The sequence below is a fragment of the Opisthocomus hoazin genome, chromosome 7 (genome assembly GCF_030867145.1).
Source record: "Opisthocomus hoazin isolate bOpiHoa1 chromosome 7, bOpiHoa1.hap1, whole genome shotgun sequence".
Taxonomy (NCBI): domain Eukaryota; kingdom Metazoa; phylum Chordata; class Aves; order Opisthocomiformes; family Opisthocomidae; genus Opisthocomus; species Opisthocomus hoazin.
In genome coordinates this window covers 1-7,370 of record NC_134420.1, presented here as the reverse complement: position 1 = coordinate 7,370, position 7,370 = coordinate 1, and the positions used below count along the sequence as shown (strand labels likewise).

General features: G+C 49.9%; 1 long non-coding RNA gene across 1 annotated transcript; it reads left to right on the top strand.

The window, feature by feature from the left end:
• Nucleotides 1-1,118: 1,118 nt before the first annotated feature.
• Nucleotides 1,119-7,355, top strand: LOC142362087 (uncharacterized). The gene is made up of 11 exons (XR_012764642.1): nucleotides 1,119-1,295; nucleotides 1,390-1,442; nucleotides 1,534-1,597; nucleotides 1,684-1,738; nucleotides 1,824-1,864; nucleotides 1,948-2,046; nucleotides 2,125-3,190; nucleotides 3,276-3,316; nucleotides 3,403-3,449; nucleotides 3,560-4,973; nucleotides 5,182-7,355. It is a non-coding gene; the product is annotated as an uncharacterized LOC142362087 (long non-coding RNA).
• The last annotated feature ends 15 nt before the right edge of the window (nucleotides 7,356-7,370 follow it).

Genomic DNA, 7,370 nt, shown 5'->3' with positions numbered 1-7,370 from the left:
CCCAGTTAGCCAATGTGCTTTTTGTTGAGGATGGATTCAGACCCCTGACCCTCCAAAAGCTAAGTCGAGGGACTGGGGCTGGAAGAATGTGGAGGGAGAGGAACACGGTTGGGCATTGTGGGCAGGGCTTATAAAGTTAGCGTAGGGGAGAGCTGTGCAGGAGCGGGCCTCTCTACGCATGTAAAGTGAAGGGGGTTCCCTTCATCCTTGGACTAGTATGGGCAGGGCAGTTCCAGCCTGTGTCTGTGGTGCTATGTTGTTTTTGTGGTGTCTTCTGTGTCATAGACCTTCCTGTGTTCTTGATGCCCTTGTTTCTGTTTGCACTCAATAAACTCATCAGGTGCCTTGGATGCCATTTCTAGGCCTCAAATGCCTGTACCTATTGGATAGTGCCAACTGGGAGGTTCTCTTCTTGGCTTACAAATGTAAAGCATGGATCAGTCTTGTGTCTTGAAAACTTCTGGTCAGTTCTCTTTGGCGGTGTTGTTCCAGGCTGTGTCAGCAGCTCTTCTCTCTACCGGTCCATTGTCATGGACTGTGGGAGTTTTTCCTGGAATCCTTATGCTTTTAGGTCTTGAAGACAGGTTTCGTACACATCCATCATCTCCATTTTGACCGCAACTCCTTGTAAGGGACCATTTGGCTCGACTGTTTCTCTGGGGCTGCCATGGAGGCTCCTCATTCTCGGCTGTTGCGGCCGTGTCGGTCTCCTTGTCCGACAGCTTCTCTCGTCCGCCAGTCATTGTTCTTGCAGAGAGTTTTCTCTCTTCTTTGAATCCAATTGTTTGTGGTGTTGTGTGTAATGTTGGTCTGTGCCTGTGTGTGTGTTTTGGCTTGGAGCTGCCCTGCCCAGGGGTATAGTCAGGGGTAGGTGTCATAGCGATAAGAGGCTGTGGTTAATAGGTTGACAGGCCTAGACTGTTTAGGCAGAGGCTGGGAAGTGAGATCAGATGGACCGGCCGTCCGCAGACGGTGTGGACTGTCACTTCAACAGTGTTTTATAGAGGTGATGGGAGTCATGTGGGAGGGGCGATCATCAGCAGCAAAGCAGATTGAATGTTGACGGTGGTAAGGCTTATGCATGGGGGGCCTTTAAGTTTGGCCCTTTATTCCTTTATGTAATGGCAGGCTGTATTTTGGACTCCGGGTGCTATTCCAAAATCAAATCAATGCGTCTGGAATTGTTAATGACTTAAGCAGCATATGGGTGACTTGTTCAATACTTATTTCAGGTGCCAGGGAACAAGAAGGGCACCAAAGACCAATGGAGGCGCCGAGCAGAGCGTCATTAGGAGGTGGGTTGGCGCGTGGTGTTGAAGGGAAGACATGATTAGTAGCTTTACGACTGCCTTACAGTTGGTGGTTTGTTTTTTTTTTTCAATATTGTAGGTGCAAAGCAACGAGTGAAGCATGATATCGGCACCAGGGGTGACTCAGGCAAGGTGAGCAATGAGTAGTAGGCTGAAGTAGCAGTTATTTTTCTGGAGTGCTGTTGTTGGTGAAATTACCATCATCCCTCTTTGTGTTTCCCAGGTGGTACCTGAGCCTCAGCATGGCAACATGTAACTGTCAGGGGCAACATGGTTAAGCAGCCAAGGTAAAGGAGCAGGAGGAGGGAACCGGTGTGGCAGGTGGCAGTTTTGGGCGGTATCTCAGCATGTGTCTTCTGTTTTCTTTTTGTAGGTGCCACACATAGTCCTGAGGGGGAAAGCAGCATGCTGACAAGAGGTCTGAGAAGGTGAGGCGGTTGTGGACCGGGTCAGTGTGTAAGAGCAAAGTACTGTGCAGCAACTCAGTGACATGTCTCTGTCTTGGTTTTGCAGGGGCCGTGCGGGCCGCCTTTGGCATTGGATAAGCTCTTGAGGTGAGTCGGGGTGGCAGCGAGGAGCGTAGGGCAGGTGACTTCTCACGGGTGCAATGATCATTTTGCGTGTCTTGGCATCTTAGGTTGCAGAGGCGATTATGGCTGCAGTGTCCGACTCCGGAAAGAACAAGTGAGCAGCAGAGCATCCTGGTGCTTCTGAGGAGGGGATTGTTGTGGAAGAGGTTGGTCTTGGCCAGTGTGATGCTTACTGTCAGCACCATGTGTGGTCTGCGATGTCCTCATCTTTTCCTCTTTTCCAGATGACAAATCAGACCTGTTGACTGCAGGAGCATCCCAGTTATCCGACATGCTTGTTGTCGAGGATGGATTCAGACTCCCGGCCCTCCAAAGGCTAAGTCGAGGGACTGGGGCTGGGAAGGGTTTGGAGGGAGGGGACCACCGTGGGGCATTGCGGACAGGGCTTGTAACATTAGTGCAGGGGAGAGGGCTGCGCAGGAGCGGGCCTCTCTGGGCACAGAAAGGGACCGAGTTTCCCTGCATCCTAGGACTAGCATGGGCAGGGCAGTTCCAGCCTGTGTCATCAGTGCTATGTTGTTGTTGTGGTGTGTCTTGTGTCGCAGACCTTCCTCTGGTCTCGATATCCTTGTTTCTCTTTGCACTCACAAAGCTCATCATGTGTCTCCGTGCCATACCTGGGGTCTCGAATGCGTGTACTCATTGGCATAGTGCCAATTCAGGTCTTCTCTTCTTGCCTTACAAGCGTAAAGCGTGGATCAGTCTAGCATCTTTCTGCTGCGGCATCGTTCCGGGCTGTGTCAGCAGCAGCTCTTCTCTCTTCCGGTCCATTTTTATGGACTGTGGGACTTCTTCCCTGCATCCTTATGCTCTTAGGTCTTGAAGCCGGGCTTCTTGCACATCCATCGTCTCCATTTTGACCGTAACTTCTTGTAACGGACCATTGTGTTCTAATCCGGTTTTCTGGGGCTGCCGTGGAGCCTCCTCGCTCTGGGCCAATGCGGCCCTGTCGGTCTCCTTGTCCAACAGCGTCTCCCGTCAGGGAGTCATTGTTCTTGTGGAGAGTTTTCTCTCTTGATTCCCATTGTTTTTGGTGTTGTGTGTAATGTTGGTCTGTGCCTGTGTGTGCTTGCCTTGGAACTGCTCTGCTCAGGGAAACCAGGGAATGCGTAAATGGCAGGGCCAGCGTGGATGACCCGCTAAGGTACAGAAGCAGAAGGTTGGGATTGATGCAGGCAAGCTTTGTTTTTGGGCAGTATCTCAGCATGCGCTGTTTGCTTTGATTTTATTGCAGGTGCCGCACATATCCTCGGAGGAGCAAAGCAGCATGCTGACATGAAGTCCGAGAAGGTGAGGCAGTTGTGGGCCCCGTGAGCGTGTGAGAGCAAATTATTGTGCAGCAGCTCAGTGAGGGGTGTCTCTCTTGGTTTTGCAGGGGCTGTGCGGGCCGCCTTTGGCATTGGACAACTGTTTGAGGTGAGCTGGGGCGGTAGCAAGGAGGAGTGTGGGTCGGGTGACTTCTCACGGGTGCAATGATCATTTTGTGTCTCTTGGTATCTCAGGTATCGCAAGCAATGATGGCTGCAGCGTCCGACTCTGGAACGAGCAGGTGAGCAGAGCACCCGGGTGCTTCTGAGGTGGGGGTTTTTGTGGAAGAGGTTGGTCTTGGCCAGTGTGATGTTTCCTGTCAGCAGTGTTACTGGGTTTTCTGTTTTTCAGTGATGAAGTGCAACCTCGTGACTGCAGGAACATCCCAGATACCTAATGCATTTTTGGTCGAGGTTGGATTTAGAGCCCACGTCCCTCTGAAAGCTAAGTCCAGGGGCTTGGAAGGGTCTGGAGGGAGGGGACTACAGTTGGGCAGTTCAGGGAGAGCTTGTGAAGCTAGTGTAGGGGAGAGAGCTGTCCAGGAACAGGCTGCTTTGGGTGGATCAAGGGAAGGGGTTTCTCTGTAGGCCAAGGGGGCGGGTAGTTCCAGAACTGTGTCTGTGGTGGTGTCATCTGTGTGGTCTGTGTTTTGTGTCTTGGATTTTACCTGTGTCTCAACATCGTCATTGCTCTCTGTGCTCAATGAGCACATGATGCATATCAGGTGCCATTCCTAGGGTCGGGAATGCCTGTACTCTTTGGCATAGTGTCCATTGGGCGCTTCTCATCTTACGTTTTGCGCATAAAGCATGGATCGGTGTCGCATCTTGGAAGTTTCCCATCAGTTCTCTTTTGCGGTGTCATCTCAGGCTGTGTCAGCAGCTCTTCTCTCTTCCGGTCCATTGTCATGGACTGTGGGACTTCTTCCCTGCGATCTTGTGTTCTTAGGTCTTGAAGCCAGCTTCTTGCAGATCCATCGTCTCTGTTTAGAGCGTAACTTCTTGTAACGGAGCATTCTGTTCGACTCTGCTCTTCTGGGGCTGCCGTAGAGCCTCCTTGTTCTGGGCCATTGTGGCCCTGCCGGTCGTATTGCTGGACAGCTTCTCCCGTTGGGGAGTCAATCTTCTCGCCGAGAGTTTTCTCTGCTCTTTGAATCCCATTGTTTGTGGTGGTGTGTGTAATGTTGGTCTGTGTCTCTGTGTGTGTTTTGTTTCGTGCTTCTCTGCCCAGGGGTGTAGAGTGAGGGTTAGGTGGCATAGCGATAGGAGATCATGCTTAATCTGTTGATAGGCCTCGAGTGTTCAGGCAGCGGTTGGGTAGTGAGCTCGCATGGAGTTGCTCCTTGGCAGGCTGTGCGGCCTATCGTTTCAATGGTGTTTTGAACTGATGATGGGAGCTATGTGGGGGGGATGACCAGCAGCGGCAAAGACGACTGAATGTTGACAGTGTTCAGGCTTGTAGGTGTGGGGCCTCCCGTTTGGTTTTTTTTGGGGGGTTTGTTTTTAATTGCAAGCTTTTGTTGGACTCTAGATGGTATTCCAAAATGCTACCGATATTGCTGGACTTGCTAAGTTAGGTATCGGCAACTGGGTATCTTGTGGAAGGGAGCGGTGTTTGCTAATGTGATGCTTCCAGTCAGTAATGTTAGTGAGGCGTGTTTGTTTATATATGTTATGCAGATACTGATGTAGAACATGTGGCATGCAGGAGCATCTAATTTTATGATGTGCTCAATGAGGATGGATTCTGCATCCTTCCCTCAAAGGTAAGTCCAGGGCCAAAGCTGTGGGTGGGGTGAGGCCGGCAGGAGGTGTAACACCAGGGTTGCGGAGGGAGCTATTTAGGGTCTGTTAAGTTTGGGGCGGACAGAGGTCCTGGCATCTGTCCTTTAGGGTGTGACTGTTCTGGCCTGTGTGTGTTTCCCAGTGTCATTTGTGTTGTGTGATTAGTCTTGTATGTGATGCTTTCTACAGGTGTCTACCTTCTGCACTCTTGTGCACTTTGGTCGGTGTGCAATGGGTGTCTCAAGCTTCGCTGCTTTGGCCTAGAGCCTTGGTCAAGCGTTCCTCATCTTGCGACTGGAGCTTAAGGTGCGGTTTTCATCAGAGGTCTTTCTGGAGAGTCCCCTTTGCGGAGGTGATCTAGGCCACTGTGAAAGCTCTGCTCATGGCAGTTCTGCTACCATAGAGTTCCCCTGCAGCATTTCATCTCTGCCTCGTTACGGGCTCAGGTCTTGCATCCTGGCTTCTCACAACTCCGTATTGGTTTTGACCACCGTCTGCGACTGCATCGTTTTGCAGCGTTTTGTGTTCTTTTCAAGTGTATTATTATGCCTCGTATCGCCTGCCATGTGAGTCTCTCGCACCGAATAGTCCTTTATTGTGTGTTGTATTGCCGTGCTGTACTTCTATTGAATCGTACGGCCCTGTATTTCTTTCTCGTAGCATTGTAATTTTTTTTTGTATTGCCTTGTATTGCTCTGTATTGTTGTTGTGTTGTAGTGCCCCGTATTTGAATTTTTATTTCAATGTTTGGGCGTGTTGCACTGCAGCACTCACTACTTGCATGGACCGCTATGGGAGACTGTATTGCCTTGTATGAACTTGTTTTGTGTTTTGTCATGTGGAGCTCTGTATTGGAATATGTACAGGCTTGTATAGCCATGTAATTTTTTTTTTCTTGCGGATCTCTGTATTTGATCTAGCATTGCATTGTTTGTGTCTGTACCGGTCCTGGATTGCAGCGCTCTGTACTTGTAGCGAGCGATACCTGGGACCGTATTGCATTGCAGGGCTCTGTACTGTGTTTTGTCTTGCATTGCATCCATCCGTACTCGTATTGAATGTTACCTGAGAGCGTCCTGCTTTGTACGATGCCGTATTGTGTTTTGTACCGCAGCACTCTGTACTTGATTTTGCATTGCAGTGTTTGTCTCTGTATCGATCTGGCATTGCAGTGCTCTGTACTTGTATTCTCTGTTCTTGGAGACCGTCTTGCTTTGTATTGAGGGCCAGGTTGCATTTTGTAACGTGGAGCTCTGTTTTTACTTGATTTTTGAATTGCATTGTATATCTCTGTTGATCTCGCATTGCGGCGCTCTTTATGGACGCTCTCTGAGACAGTTAAGCATTGTATGGGCCCGTGTTGCGGTTTGTCTTGTCGGTTATGTAAGAGTGCGGTGCATTGTTTGGCATTAACTTTGCCAGCGTTCTCCGGTTCGGTGTTTAAGTCCATATGGTACGGCATTGCAGTGTCAGGGTAGAGGTTGGAAGCGACTCGGAGGTCTTTATGCATGTGAGATGGAGTAGAGCTGATAGCAATTGGATTGAGAGCTAGCATGAGGTAAAATTGTAGTTCAGCAATGTCTTTCCTATTGGCTTTGCAGGCACTTTGCAGCAAGCCTCCAGAAACAGTTGAGACTAGGTCTGAGGTGCAGCGTGATGGGCCTCAGCAGTCGGTTGGTTTGGTGCTTATTAGTTATGATGATGCTCTGGAATTCTGAAGTGTCACAGAGGACTCTGTTATTCTAGGTTTTGGAGCACAGCTGCGGAGGTCTGCCTTGTATTCTGGGTGCGGTGTCTGTTAAGGAGGCTCGTGTTCTGTTTTTGCATGTGACAGAGCAGCACAAGGTGCTTGTAGAGCATCGGGCATATTGTCATTATACTGCAATTGCAGCAGCTGTCAGTAGTATCTATGCAGGGTCGAGTTATTGACATGGTGCCAGTCGCGCACATCTCGATTCACTGAATGATGTGCCAGGGCAGTGACACTAGACCAGTCTAGCATCATCTGTGCATTAGGCTCGTCAGCTTTGCAGATTGTGCTTTGCCAGCAGGTGTTTCCTCGCTGACTGTTCTTGACAGTTATCCCAGGGGTTTATTTTCTGTGGCATCCTAGTCCCATTGTTTTCCTGGTATTTAGTCTCCGTCAATGACTGTGACTCAATCCCCTGTCTTTTAGCCAAAGCTGAGGTGCTCTCGAGGCAGGGCACACCAGAGGGTCCCTGCCAGAGAGCCTCAGCGTTGTTGTGTTTATTGTCAGGCTGCATATCTTGGTGTAGCAGTAATAGTCCCCTGTGTGGTAGTCTGGTGTCCTGAGGTCATGTGTGTAGAGAGCGTGTGCGTTTGAGGTAGAGATGCTTTGTGTGTTTGTGTAGCAATTC